Raw genomic sequence first — 13,853 nt, forward strand, 5'->3', positions numbered from 1 at the left:
TACTTAGGTGAGTTTAGTTGCATTTTAGGATATTTCATTGTCATTTTTAGAGCATTGCATTAAAGAGCTTGAATTGTACTTAAGTGTCATTACATGTTGCTTTTAATTTCCTATGGGGAGGATTTGATTGGTGGTTGATTGGTAGGTGCAGAGTGTAGGAAAAGGAGTAAAGCATTAAAAGTTTACCGTGAAAAATTTTGGATAGTTTGCCAACACAAATGCTATGGCAATGCCTAGAAGATGCTTAGTCAGCACTCAATGCGTATCGATCTCAACCCAACTATACTTGTATCAAATAAATCCACCTAAAAAAGAGAGAAAGGATTATGGGCTGATGGACCTACCCTAGAAGGTTAAACTTATAAAATCCAAAAGGGGAACCCTAGAAAATGAGCAGTTTTTTTTATAGAAAAAGGGAGAGCATAGAAAAGAAGGGAAGGACCAAGAAGGAAGGCAGCTAAAGAAGGAAAAAATGACTACATAACCTTTGGCAGTTGCAAGATATTGTGTTGTCAGTATTGAGAGCTGGATAGGGGAAAGCTATCATCTCAAATTTTCTCCTCTAATTCTATTGCATTTCTTTTAAAACTTATTTGTTAAAGATGATGTTGGTTACTGCATTACACTCGAACTTGATTTACCCAGCTATGAGCTAAATCATTTAGTAGTAATACTAGAACGTTTCTAATATTACATGAAATGAGTGATATCCAGCAATACATCATTACTACCCAAGTTAAAAGAAGTCGTGAATCGATATAACCTTTCTGTGGTAATTTGTCATGTATTATATCATTTTATCCTTAATATCTAGATCAGACACAAGTTATGCAATAGTCACACTTATATAGTCTAATCTCATATTTCTTGATATTCTTAATAGACTACAATAAACAAATAGGTATCATGTCTCATATCAACTTATTTAAGCATGGTAATGCATTTCTAGTCTTACTTCATCAAGAGGCCTAAGATACAAATCCTATCTTGATCAATCATATCCCACTACATAGATTGTGGCATACCCAATATTAGTCTTTGTAGTATAACCTATTATGGTAGGCATTTGACTATGTCAAAATATACGATTCACGATGTTGGGACAATGATGATTCCAAGTTTGAGGATCATATACATAGTTAAGACTATGAGCAATGTTGTGACTATTACATAATAATCTGAGAAACATAATCATAGTGAGTCAATCTAGTATGTTGTTCTCTAACACATACTCATGTATCAATTTTGACATCCCTATGTCCATGACAAAAGTTTGTCATCAATCAACTACACATTAGCCTTAATGTATTATCACTTCCCAAGCCCACAAGAATACTTGACTAAGGACCTTTTAAGAATAACAATATTATTCGCTAGACTTTATAATTGACCATTTTTTTATACGCATAGAAAAATAAACTAAAATGACAATGGCAATGCTTTATATTAATAAACAAGGTAAAACAAGTATGTGATTACAATCATCTCATGATTGGTCTTTGGGCATACTCTAACAAAGGCTCCGTAAGAAGTGTTGTGGCGAAACCAATATAGTAACATGGTAAGAGGAATGATCAATTGTTTAACATCACAGGAATAATGTGCAAGCGTGCACTGTCGATGCAAGTATAGTAACCAGATGTGAGTCTATCAGATATCGATCCCACAAGGATGGGTGTCTTTTGTCTATTAATGTCAGTGCAATAACTAGATATAAACGAGATAAATTATGAAGACAATTGTAACACCCTAAACTCGTAACCGTCATCAGATTAAGGTTACGAGGTATTACCAGACAAATAGAACATTTCAGACCAATTCAAAATCACAGACATCACATAACATGAATACATAACCTAACATCAGTAATTCATCTCTTTTGATGGTCTACGAGACCTAAAACATACTTTTAGGGACATTCGAAACTAAACCAGACACATTAACAAAATTCATAACTCAAAAAATTTTTCGATTTTGTTGAGGTCACACGGCCTGGTGCCTCACACGGGCATCAGACACACCTATGTGAACCAGCCGTGCCAAAACAAGGCACACATACTGACTTTCACCCACGGCCAATAGACAAGCCCGTGTGCTATCGCCATGTGATACTTAACTAGCTACTGACTTAAGCCCACGGCCATATGACACGCCCGTGTTCCCTGACTGTGTGGCACAATGCAAACTTGATTTAAGCCAACCTGCCACCCCTTTTTGGGTCATTCTTAGAAGAAATATTAAACAATATTTATACCAAAATTTCAGCCAATTCCATGCTCATAACATGCTTCAATATAACTAAATCATCATCATTTAACAACCTATTCAAATCCATACCAAAACACATTAAAAATCTTATTACAACATCATGCCAAAATTCTCATTTCATAGCTCAATTATGGCACCTTCTAACTCATGCTTAAACTTACCATATCTTTAACTTGGCATATTTTAGGATGATCATCACATATAAGGCCATATAACCATTACAATCATACACAATTTGGCATCACAAACCATTTATCAAAACTAAGCACAAACGTACCATTTGTTAGCCAACTCTCATGGCATAACATATATACATATTAAAGTATAATACATAGACATTCTAGCCTATACATGCCATAGTAAAATAATATTTACACTTACAAAAGTACAAAAATGAGTTCGATAATGTGGTGACAATCCTCGACTATCCCCGAGCCTTCAGTAGCTACGATAACTGTAAAACAGACAAAAATCACACAGAGTAAGCTACATAGAGCTTAGTAAGCCAAATGCAATTGGTTTAACTATAAAAGCATATAAAGTGAAAATCAATAGCATAAATTTATAGCCACTTCACAGAGTAGTTCATGAGCCTAACCATGCTCACTTGTTTGTATACATGTCATGCTTCATTTCTAAATTCCATACATACTTTACATTTATTATTTCACAGAAACAGAGTCTTTCATATTCAGAAATTTAGTACGATACAAACGTACCTGTATAGATTATACATTTTATATATTCATTCCCATATCTCATACTCTATCATCAGACTAATTAGAAATGATATAGATGCTCATAAACGAGTACAATGCTGGCATCCTAGACGTGGTCTTACATGTAATTCCGTATCGATGCCTCTATCCCCGACAGGGTCTCACACGAAATCAGATACGATACCGATGTCCCAGACATGGTCTTACGCGACATATCAGATCGATGTTCACATTCCTTTAGATACATACAGAGCTTTTCAGATACCAACATATTATCAGAATTTAATCAAAATTTATTCATCGGGCTCTCAAAGCCTTCCAATACATATTACAGTTTGTATGCGCAGAATTTTAGTCAATTTAACGAGTCAACTATTCAACTATTTTGGACTTCCCTAGATCTAAGTCTGATTTTCTTTGTTCTTGATCTAATACAATTCAAATTCAATTATTCAATCATTCATTTCATTCAAAATAATCCATGAACACATATTTAGGGCACTTTACATTTTAGCCCTTACATTTTCACACTTTGACAATTTAGTCCATTTTTCACAAAATCACAATTATGCAAAATTCACCAAGAGTATAGCTTGGCCGAATATACATAGCTTTCATACAAGCCCAATTACCATATATAATTCACAATTTAGTCCCTCAAAACCTCATTTTTACAAATTAGCCCAAATAGCTTTATTTCATCAAAAATTCAAGAACAAAGCATGATAATCTCACATATATCTTTCATAATCCATAAAAAATATCATTAAGGTCATATAATCATCAATGGCACATTTCATAATCTTCAACAGAAATAGAAATTTAGACGTAGGTTTTGAAGAACATAAAGCAATGATCACAGAAACGTAAAAATTATCAAAAACGGACCAAAGTACATACATTAATCAACTAAAACAAGTGCCAAAACTTAAGGCTCTTTTATTTCTTCTTTTTCTTTGATATTCGGCAACAACAACATGATCATGGCTATTTTTATGATTTTTTTTATTATAAAACATATTATTACGCAAATGACTATTTTAACCTTACCTATTTCATTTTAAAATCCACCAACTATTGTCCATATTTGTCCACCATTAAAACAAATGGTAAATTTGACATGCAAGGACCCTTATTTTAAAAGCCAAGGCCAAATAACCCTATTAACAATTAGCATGCAACTTTTGCATTTTACACGATTTAGTCCTTTATCAAAATTAATCAGAGAAACAGACAAATTAAATCACAGAAACTTCGCAGATATAAATTCACACATCACAGACACAGAAAATAATATCAAAATATTTTTTTCAGAATCGATTGCATGGTCTCGAAACCACTGTTCCGACTAGGGTCAAAACCGAACTATTACAATTCTCCCCCCTTAGGGATTTTCTCCCCGAAAATCTTACCGTTAAACATATTTGGATTTTGTTGTCTCATTGAATCTTCAGGGTCCCACGTAGCCTCTTTAACCCCGTGTCGATGCCACATCACCTTAACTAATGGAATTTTCTTATTTCGTAACTCTTTAACCTCGCGGGCTAAAATATAGATCAGCTTTTCTTCATAAGTCATATCAGACTGAATTTCAATCTCAGAAGGGGATATCACATGAGACGGATCAGATCTGTACCATCGAAGCATCGATACATGAAATACATTATGTATTTTTTCTAACTCAGATGGTAGCCACATTCTATCAGCAACCAGCCCAACTCGTTCAATGATTTCATACGGTCCGATGAACTTCGGACTCAACTTGCCCCTTTTACCAAATCGAAATAGTTTCTTCCATAGAGATACTTTTAGAAACACTTTATCACCGATCTCAAATTTGATATCTTTTCGTTTTAAATCTGTATAAATTTTCTGACGATCAGAGGCAGCTTTCAGACTATCTCGGATTGCTTTCACTTTCTGTTCTGTTTCTTTTATCAGATCAATACCGTAAATCTTATTCTCACTAAGCTCAGACCAGTATAACATAGTTTTACGCTTTCTTCCATATAAGGCTTCGTACGGCACCATTTTAATGCTCGAATGAAAACTGTTATTATAAGCAAATTCAATCAAAGGTAGATACTGATCCCACGTACCTTCAAACTCAAGAATGCAGCATCTCAACATATCCTCGAGTATATGAATAATCCGTTTAGATTGACCATCTATTTTCAAATGAAAAGCAGTGCTAAAATGCAATTTAGTACCCAGAGCATCTTGCAATTTCTTTCAAAATCACGATGTAAATCTCGGGTCTCTATCTGACACTATAGATATAGGCACATCGTGCAATATCATGATATCAAAAATATATATCTCAGCTAATTTTTTGAGTGAGTAATCATATCAAATCAGAATAAAATGAGTTGATTTCATCAAACGATCAACTACAACCCAAATTGCATCGTTCTTTCTCGGAGACCATGGCAAACCTGAAACAAAATCCATGGTCACTCGATCCCATTTCCACTCTGGAATCATAATCGGTTGCAACAAACCAAATGACACTTAATGCTCAGCTTTAACTTGCTGACAGATTAAACATCTTGAAACAAAGTCAGAAATATCTCTTTTCATTCCAGACCACCAATAGTATTGTTTCAAATCATTATACATTTTTGTACTACCTGGATGTACTGATAAACAACTACTGTGAGCTTCTCTCAGAATTATTTGAATTAACTCTGGATTTCTCGGAACACAAATCCGATCACAGAATCTTAAACAATTATCTTTATCGACGCTGAATTCTATACCAGTCTCTACATCACATAGAGTTCGTTTAGCCAAAATCTCAGTATCAATCTTTTGAGCTTCGATAATCTGCTGTAAGAACAAAGGTCTCGCTTTTAATTCAACTAAAACTGAACCATCATCAAACAGAACTAAATAAGCATTCATCACACATAAAGCAAATAACGATTTTTGACTTAAAGCATCAGCAACAACATTTACTTTTCTCGGGTGATAATCAATCACAAGTTCGTAGTCTTTTAGCAGTTCTAACCATCTTCTCTGTCGCAAATTCAAATCTTTTTGAGTCATTAAATACTTTAGACTTTTATTATTAGAAAACACGTGACATTTCTCACCAAACAGATAGTGGCGCCAAATCTTCAAGGCAAACACAATAGCAGCTAACTCGAGGTCATGTGACGGATAGTTCTTTTCATGCGACTTTAGTTGTGTCGAAGCATAAGCAATAACTTTTCCTTCCTACATTAAAACACAATTGAGTCCGTTCAATAAAGCATCACTATAAATAACGAATTATTTACCTGATTCAGGTTGCACCAGTACTAGAGCTTCAGTCAATAAAACTTTCAACTGATCAAAGCTGTTCTGGCACCTTTCAGACCACTCAAATTTCACATCTGTTTGAAGTAACTTTGTCAACGGAGTTGCTATCACAGAAAAGTCTTTTACAAACCTTCTATAGTAACCGGCAAGTCCCAGAAAACTGCAAACTTAGGAAATATTTCCCGCAGGCTTCCAATCCAGAATAGCAGAAATTTTGCTCAGATCAACTCGGATACCAAAGGCTGATACAATATGACCTAGGAAACCAACTTCTCGCAACCAGAATTCACATTTACTGAACTTTGCATACAACTGTTTACCTCGTAGAGTCTGTAGCACTATTCTCAGATGTTCAACATGCTCAGATTCATCACGTGAATAAATCAATATGTCATCAATGAATACAACAACAAGTTGATCTAGATACGATCTGAAAATTCTATTCATCAAATCCATAAAGATAGTAGGTGCATTCGTTAATCCAAAAGGCATAACTAAAAATTCAAAATGCCCGTACCTTGTTCTAAAAGTAGTTTTCAGAATATCAGAGTCCTTTACTCGCAACTGATAGTAACCCGATCTCAGATCTATCTTTAAAAACACAGTAGTACCTTTCAATTGATCGAATAAGTCATTGATTCTGAGTTGAGGATATTTGTTCTTTATAGTCACTTTGTTAAGCTGACGGTAATCAATACACATTTTCATTGTGCCATCTTTCATTTTCACAAACAGAACAGGAGCACCCCATGGTGAAAAGCTCGGTCTAGAAAATCCTCGATCGGTTAATTCTTACAAATGGGATTTTAATTCCTTTAACTCAGTCAAACCCATCCTATACAGAGATATCAAAATCAGAGTAGTACCAGGTACTAATTCAATGCCGAACTCAGCTTCTCGAATTGGAGGTAAACCCGGTAATTCTTCAGGAAACACATCAGAGAATTCACAGACAACAGGCACTGATTCAACTTTCTTATCATTCACTTTCGAGTCTAACACATAAGCTAAGTAGGCTTCACAGCCTTTCCTCACATATTTTCATGCTTTCATTGTAGATATCACAGCTGGTAGTCCATTCAGATCACTAGACTTAATTCAAATTATCTCATCATCCTTACACCTTAAATCAATGACTTTTCGTTTGCAATTCACAATAGTATCGTGCAAAGTTAACCAGTCCATTCCCAGAATTATATCAAATTCATCGAAAGGCAAAAGCATCAGATCAATAGGAAAACAAATATCTCGAATCAATAATGGGCAATTCTTCTAAACTTTATCAACCAATACACTTTTTCCTAAGGGGTTCGATACTCTAATTACGAATTTAGTAGACTCTACAGGCAAAGTCTTACTGTGTACTAATTTTATATAGATATATAAGAATGCGTTGATCTAGGGTCTATCAATGCAATCACAGAAGTATCATAAAGAGTAAAAGTACCAATAATCACGTCAGGAGATGAGGCTTCCTCACGAGCTCGGATTGCATAGGCTCTGGCAGGTGCTTTGGCCTCAGATCTAATAACCGTATCACTAGTAGCTTTTTGCCCACCACTTGCATTTCCCATATTTCTGGAAGGTCTACCTCTAGCTAAGGTGTTGCTCGGTCTTAGATTCTTTACATTCTCTTGCTCAGTAGGTTTAGAACAATCTCTTACAAAATGGTCCAGAGATCCACATCGAAAACAGGCTTAGTTATTTAATCTACAATTTTTGGATGTCTTTTACCACAGTGTTTACATTCAGGTTTCTCAGATCGGACATTCCCAACACTTGCAACAAAAGTAGTAGAAGCTTTGAAATTTGAATGCGATCTAGCTCGATCTCGATTCAAATGTCCTACATCAGCCTTTGAATGGCTATGATCATCCCAGAATTTCTTTGACACAGACTGAAATGATCTATTCGAAGATCTTTTTCTAACATCTCTAGCTTCAGAATCAGCTTTTCTTTTCTCTTTACTTAATTCTTCAACTTTACATGCTCACTCAACGAGCACTACCATTTCTTTAATCTCCAAAATCCCAACTAACAGACAGATATCTTCGTTTAGTTCATCTTCAAATATTTTGCACATTAATGCTTCATTTGATACACATTTCCGAGCATACTGGCTCAATCTCTGACTAATGTATTTCTTTCAAAATTCAGCTTGGAAGAAATCCCAAGTAACCCGTTCACTCGGAACCACAGATATTAAAGTTTTTCACCAATGATACGTTGTATCTCTCAGAAGTGAAACGACACATTTTACACATTCCTCAGGATTCAGAGACATTTCATCAAACACTCATATTGTATTTTCTAACCAAAATCTGGCTGTTTCAGCATCATCATCCGTTGTAGCTCGGAACTCTTCAGCCCTATACTTTCTAATCTTATCAACTGGTGGTCTACTTATCTGTACCGGATTCACTAGTGGCATAACAGGAGTTTGAGGAGAATTAACCGGGGGTGGAGGTTGTTGTACAGCCGGATTGGTTCTAATATACTGAGTGAACCAATCATTCATCATCTGATAGAAGGCTTGCTTAGCCTCACCATCACGGCTACTTCTAGCCGATCGAGAATTAGCTTACACTGTCTCTTGCACAGGAGCAAGCGCATTGCTTTCTACATCGTCAGCTACAACTCTATCGGGATCCATTTTCTATATAAAAGCACATTTCAATGTTGGGATTCATCACTCTATCGCAATTTCAAATATATGGCATGTATAGCTAGACTCACAAATGCTATAGTAGTCCTAGAACCTACTAAACCATAGCTCTGATACCAATAAAATGTAACACCTTAAACCCGTAACCATCATCAAATTAGGGTTACGAGGTATTACCAGACAGACAGAACATTTCAGACCAATTCAGAAGACCTAAATCATACTTTTAGGGACATTCAAGACTAAACTGAACACATTAATAAATTTCAGAATTCAAAAAAAAATTTCAATTCTGTTGAGGTCACACGCCCGTGTGACCAGGCTGTGTGCCTCACACGGGCATCAAACACACCCCTGTGAACCAGTCGTGCCAAAACAAGGCACACATACTAACTTTCACCCACGACCAATTGACACACCCGTGTGCTATGGCTGTGTGATACTTAGCTAGCAACTGACTTAAGCCCACGGCCATATGACACGCCCGTGTTCCCTGACCGTGTGGCACAATGCAAGCTTGGTTTAAGCCAACTTGCCACCCTTTTTGGGTCATTCCTACAATCAATATTAAACAATATTTATACCAAAATTTCAGGCAATTCCGTGCTCATAACATGCTTCAATATAACTAAATCATCATCATTTAACAACCTATTCAAATTCATACCAAAACACATTAAAATTCTTATTAAAACAACATGCCAAAATGCTCATTTCAAAGCTCAATTATGGCACCTTGTAACTCATTCTTAAACTTACCATTTCTTTAACTTAGCATATTTTAGAATGATCAACACATATAAGGCCATATAACCATTACAATCATACAAAATTTGGCATCACAAACCATTTATCAAAACTAAGCACAAACGTACCGTTCGTTAGCCAACTCCCATGGCATAACATATATACATATTAAAGTTTAATACATAGACATTCTACCCTATACATGCCATACTAAAAAAAATTTACACTTTCAAAAGTACCAAAATGAGTTTGATAATGTGGTGACAATCCTTGACTATCACCGATCCTTCAGTAGCTACGATAACTGTAAAACAGACAGAAATCACACAAAGTAAGCTACATAGAGCTTAGTAAGCCAGATATAATTGTTTTAACTATAAAAGCCTATAAAGTGAAAGTCAATAGCATAAATTTATAGCCACTTCACAGAGTAATTCATGAGCCTAACCATGCTCATTTGCTTGTAAGCATGTCATGGTTCATTTCTAAATTCCATACATACCTCACATTTATTATTTCACAGAAACAGAGTCTTTCATATTCAGAAATTTAGTACGATACAAATATACCTATATAGATTATACATTTATATATTAATTCCCATATCTCATACTCTGTAACGCCCCAAAAATCCCGAAATCCAAAAATCCTAAAATCTCAAATTTTCTTTTTTTTGTACTTAGCAATTCCGGTTAAGTGTTAATGAAGCAAGGGTAGGTCTTGGTCAAGGGTTGAGTTTGAATTAAAAGGTTGAAGAAATTATAATTTAATTATTAAAAGAATCAGGGTTGGCAAGTAGTTGGGCTTTTAAATAAAAATAGGGGAAAATAGCATCAAAAAAGCCTTGTGGAGGAGTGGCTAAGTGACGCCACTTAGAGTGTAGGGAGGTGGCATTAATAGCTATCAAGAGGGTCCAAGGTTCGAATCCTAGCTTAGTGTTTTTTGAAGTTTAATTTGGGCCTTCTGGAAGGTTGAAAGTGGCATGGAAATGGACTCCAATGGAAGTGTTCAGGAGAGAAATCTGAAGAAAAGATCAAGGGGTTATCAGGAAGAAAAACGAGGAGATAAGAAATGAGGAGCAAGTGGAGCCGAAATGGGAACTTGGGCTTGAAGATTTTGGCCATAAGAGTTATAAATAGGTGTCGAATGCAAGGGTATGAGGCTAATGCCGAAATCTTTTTCTCACCTTATTGCCAGGAACCCTCTTCCCTAAAAGCTGAAAACCCTTTTGTTTTCTTCCTCTTCTTTCTATCGATTTCTCCAAAAGCTGAAAACCCTTGTTCTCCTTTTTATTTTCCTTGTGCCGATTTCTTTGTTCACTTTTGGGTTTAGCCGATTCTTCTTCCTCTCTCCCTTGGTGCCTAATAAGCAATTGTTGCCATTCAGCTTGCTCGGCATCATCGCTGTCCGTAGCTTTAAATTCAGTAGCCCCGTGTTTTCGGATTCTGTCAACTGGGGGCTTATTTGACCTTATTTGGTCAGTTGCCGGAGGTATTGTAGGTGCGGGGGTGGTATTAGTCGGGAATGGAGGTTGTGGAACAGCCGTATTAGTTCGAATGTATTGGTTGAACCAATCATTCATCACGCTATAAAAAGCTTGTCTAGCTTCATCATTCGGATTACTAGCAATAAGTTGAGAGTCCGCCGGCGCTGTCCCTTGTGCGGGAGCAAGCGCTACACTCTCAAGATCATCAGCTACCGCTCGGTTGGGATTGGGATCCATTACTATAAATAAACACATTTTCAATTGTCGGAAATCACCACACTATCAAATAATCACATAATGGCATGTATAGCTAGACCCAAACGTATTACGGTAGCCCTAGAATCAACTAAACTGTAGCTCTGATACCAATAAAATTGTAACACCCCGTACCCGAGACCGTTGCCGGAGTCAAACACGAGGTGCTAACAGACTTAATTCATTTATTTTCACAGACCATTTTAAAAATTTCCAGACAAGCTGGCTAACTGCATCACTGTCACCTTAAAAATCATATCTTGAGTTCCAAAACTCGAAAACCAGTTTAGTAAATTTTACCTAAAACTAGACTCATATATCCATCTAAAAATGTTTTTCTAGAATTTTTGCTCGAGCCAATTAGTACAGTTTATTAGTTAAAGTCTCCCTGTTTCAGGGTTCGACTACTCTGACCTTCATGCATTACGACTTAGATATCTCCTTGTACAAGGCTTCAATACTTATGCTGTTTGTTTCTAAAGAAAGTAGACTCGAAAAGGAATATGTACATATAGGGCATGATTTCTAATTATCTCTGGTTAATTTATCGTGAATTTCCAAAGTCGGAACAGGTGATCCAGAAATCGCTCTGGCTCTATTTCACGAAAACTTAAATCATCTCATAAAATACGGCTCATATGATCGTTTAGTTACTTTCATATGAAAATAGATTCGCCAAGGTTCGATTACATAATTTATTCACTATTTAATTCCATTCCTACTATTTTTAGTGATTTTTCAAATCCACACCACTACTGCTGTCAGCATCTGTTTTTAAGGTAAACTTTACCTATTTCATGGTTTTCCATGAATCAACTAGAATTTGTCATACAAAGCACCAAAATGATCATGATTAACCATTCCAATGGCTAATCGTTACCAAACATTTCCATACCTCTCAATGAACAACATACAAAATGATTATAATGCTATGCTCAAAGTATATATAAGCCATTTTCGCATGGCTATCCAAATTTATACAAAACCAAAGGGTACATGACCAACAACAAAAAGGGTAGTCCTATACATGCCATTTTCAGAATTCAACCAAAACTGTACCAAAAGGGCTTTGATAGTGTCGACGACTTTGACTTCGACAATCCCGAGTCCGATTTTTGACGAACCAAAATCTATAAAACAGAGATTCAAAGAACGGAGTAAGCATTTAATGCTTAGTAAGTTTTGAGCAATGAAATTAGGCACAACTGAAGTATAGCATTCATATAACTAAACGGATAATTTCATATACACATATTCTCAAAAATCAGTCCTACTTCACATTTCCAACCCTCATATTCACACATAAGGGATCAACTTAACCAAAGGCCGGAAGCTCATTAATTGACTGAGCGAATAATATTTAAAAGGAATCAACTACTCCAATGCATATACGAAACGTACCTCATCGTTGGGATTTTTACGAGCGTATTAATTGAAATTATTACAGCAAGATCGCTCATTCCCAAACCAAGTACCTTCGGAATTTAACCGGATATAGCTACTTGCTCAAATGCCTTCGGGACTTAGCCCGGTTATAGTAACTCGTACAAATGCCTTCGGGACTTAGCCCGGTTATAGTAACTCGCACAAATGCCTTCGGGACTTAGCCCGGTTATAGTAACTCGCACAAATGCCTTCGGGACTTAGCCCGGTTATAGTAACTCGCACAAAAGCCTTCGGGCTTAGCCCGGAATTAGTCACTAGCACAAATGCCTTCGGGACTTAGCCCGGTTATCATTCGAATATCCATGCACATATCAATAAATCATGACACATCTATATTTCATTTTCATAACTAGAATTCAAACACAAGTCACTTATCAAGCATTGTCATTTTCGGCTCAATAGTTACATACAAAGAGCATGATTTTGATTTACTTAAAACATGATCTAATCGAATCATAATCTAAGATCCCTTACTCAAAAACTTACCTCGGATGTTGTCGAACGATTTCGGCGGCTATTCGATCACTTTTTCCTTTCCCTTATCCAACTTTGGTCCTCTAAGCTCTTGAGCTAATTCAAACAAATTTAACTTATTAAGGTCTCATTATGCTAGCTTATGGCCGAATATGACAAGGAGTTTGATAGGTCATATGGCCACCTTTAGCTCAAATACAAAATGGTCATACGCATTTTTAATCACATTGAGCAATTTAATACAATTAATCTAACATTTCCTCATGTGCACCTTTATGACCGAATACACACATCATTAACCTAATATCAATTAACTAAGCACTTTAACAAATTCTCCTTGAGCCGATTATCTAAGTCAAGATAGATTCATCATTATGCTCGGCTATAACCGAATACATGCAACACCAATCTATCTCATGTGGCCGAATATGCATGTCTATGTTGAGGCCAATTATATGCTTAATACTTCCTACAAATATGGTTACTTGTA

This window comes from Gossypium hirsutum, chromosome A13 (genome assembly GCF_007990345.1).
Source record: "Gossypium hirsutum isolate 1008001.06 chromosome A13, Gossypium_hirsutum_v2.1, whole genome shotgun sequence".
NCBI lineage: Eukaryota > Viridiplantae > Streptophyta > Magnoliopsida > Malvales > Malvaceae > Gossypium > Gossypium hirsutum.